We start from the raw sequence: 2,459 nt of genomic DNA on the forward strand, positions 1-2,459 counted from the left end.
AAAAAAACAACCCTAACAAACAAAAAAACAGACACACACACACAACAAAAAGCACCGATTCCGAGGGCTCTGCAGAATATAAGACCACAGAAAAGAAAGCTTTTTGTCCTGAGGTATTCCCAAAACAGTAGATAATAATAATACGGTTTTTGTTTCTCATTTCATAATGTATGTGTTTTAACGCCCCCCAACCCCCCCCCCAACCCCCAATCGACACAATTTACATCATTAAGGCAGCTGGCGGGTTTCCAACCATGTTTGTCAGGGCCAACTTGGGCTGAGAGGGATACAGCATCCTAGGAGAAAGATCAATACAGTCGGGAATCGAACTCGGGTATTCAGCGTGCGATAGCGAAGCGTCTAACGCTACTCCACGGACGCTGGTGTGGTACTCTACCAAATTGTTACACTGAGGTATGCCAAACACAGCTGATGTGGTACTCTCTAGTTTTAGTTCTAATGAGAGTTTTACGGCACCTGCTACACAAATAGGTTATTTAAGTACCGAAGATTAAAGGTGTTACTAAAGAGTAAAACACAAAGAATAGAAGCAGGGGAGCTAAAAACAATATATGTTTGATAGGAAAAAGAAGAGTTAATCACACAGGAGCACGCGCCAACCACTCACTAAAGTGCCGAGTTTTGAGCTGAGGAATTTTTAAAGTAAATAAATGGAGAAAAAAACAATAAACAAACCAAAAAACAACAACGAAACAACAACATAATGTATGATACTCTTTAGAGTTTTGCACTGAGGTATTCCAAAAACAATTAGGAAGAGACCAATGCAGTTTCTGTGACTCTTGAATAAACGTAAAAACTTTGAGCGTCTTGTTATCAGTGGTAAAACTGAAGGCAAACATGACATAGGTAGACCCAGAGAAACTTTTTTGGAGAGCCTAGACAGATTGGTGACGGGGATTAAATAGGCAGGGTTTTTTTTTTTTGGGGGGAGTGGTTGTGTGTGTATGTGTGTGTTTTGTGTGTGTGTGTGTGTGTGTGTGTGTGTGTGTGTGTGTGTGAGTGTGTGTGTGCGTTGTTGTTGTTGTTTTTTTTAGAGCATCCGAGCAAAGGAATAAATGGTAAGCCGAGGTCGCCGATGTCAGTAGCAGATCTGGCACTTGATGATGGAGATTCCAAACGACAACAGATGTTATGATTCTCTGCCGACCCTTTTGCAGGACCAGCCCAGAGCGCCCGTACAATAACCCCAGTGACTCAGTCGCAAATTGCCTTATAACAACTAAAATATCACTATTATCAATATGTTTGTTTGTTTCTTTGTGTGGTACATTTTCTTTTGTTGTATTTGTTTCACTACTGGATGTATGGGATAATAGGTATTTTCTTTTTTGTCGCTTTGGTTATAAGTGAGAGCAAGGGGAGGGGGGGGGGAGTCATATTAATTTCGTACTGCAGGATACACATAACTAGACCTGAGATGAGACGCGTTCGACCGAGGCAAACTGTCACAACGTTTGACTATGCAAACGAAAAAAATATCGGTGTTTATACACCCCTATCGATCCAAATTAGATTACGTAGGAGGCGGGTTTCTGATCTGCCTGTCTAGATTGTTCTACCGTAAGTTTATGACTGAAGGTCACATGATTTACACCTCTGAAGTGGTTTTGAGGTTAGGCCTTTCTTTGTCACACGCAGGAGACCCGAGTTCGATTCCTGAATTGGGAGAATTTTCTATTATCTCGGTCTTTCTGCTTGGATTTTGCATCCCTCAATTCTGACTGGCTTGGTCCCAGACTTGTCTCCTTAAGGGGGGGGGGGGGGGGCTACACCCCCAAAGTCAAAATTCTGCTCAAAATCTCAGCCTCTCCTACAACTATTTCATAGCATAAGAACCCCCAGAACCGTATTTTATCCCATACCGGGCATGTTTGTCACCGCCATTTCCTCATAAAGTCAATATTTTATTTTTCTTTATCAGCCGTTTTCTCATAACGCGACTTTTCTCTATACTTCTTTAATAACTCCACTATTTTTCAACCAATCTTCATGAAATTTTCACAGAATGAAGAGAAGACGTAATACTAAAAATTGTCTGTTGAATTTTTGATATATGGAATAGATTTTTGTTGATGGTGCCTGGAGTGCGGATTTTCTCGGATTTTTTACAAACTTGAATGCTACCTCAGGAAAACATTCATTAAAAAATTTCTAATTCGTTTAGGAAAAAAACAACAGAAACTTTTTTAGATCTAATGTTTGTGAACACGCATGCAAAAAAAATTTATTAATTTCCGTCAGCGATAAGTGCGGTATTCATTACGTAAGACATGTCAACAAAATCCAATATGGCCGACGTATCCATGGAAACAAATTTTTTTTCTCAAATTTGATTGCGGATTTTAAGACTCCTTACTATGCTTGTTATTTGTGTGAAATTTGGTAAAATTCGGTCCAGTAATAAGCGAGATAGCCTTCAGGTGTAGCGCCCCCCC

At 40.1% G+C, this 2,459-nt stretch overlaps 1 long non-coding RNA gene across 1 annotated transcript in view; it reads right to left on the minus strand.

Annotated features, from left to right (window-relative positions):
* Positions 1 to 2,459, minus strand: part of LOC101849537 — a gene marked incomplete in the record, with an annotated part of 90,312 nt that overhangs the window by 44,224 nt on the left and 43,629 nt on the right.

The sequence above is a fragment of the Aplysia californica genome, unplaced genomic scaffold, assembly GCF_000002075.1.
Source record: "Aplysia californica isolate F4 #8 unplaced genomic scaffold, AplCal3.0 scaffold00179, whole genome shotgun sequence".
Taxonomy (NCBI): domain Eukaryota; kingdom Metazoa; phylum Mollusca; class Gastropoda; order Aplysiida; family Aplysiidae; genus Aplysia; species Aplysia californica.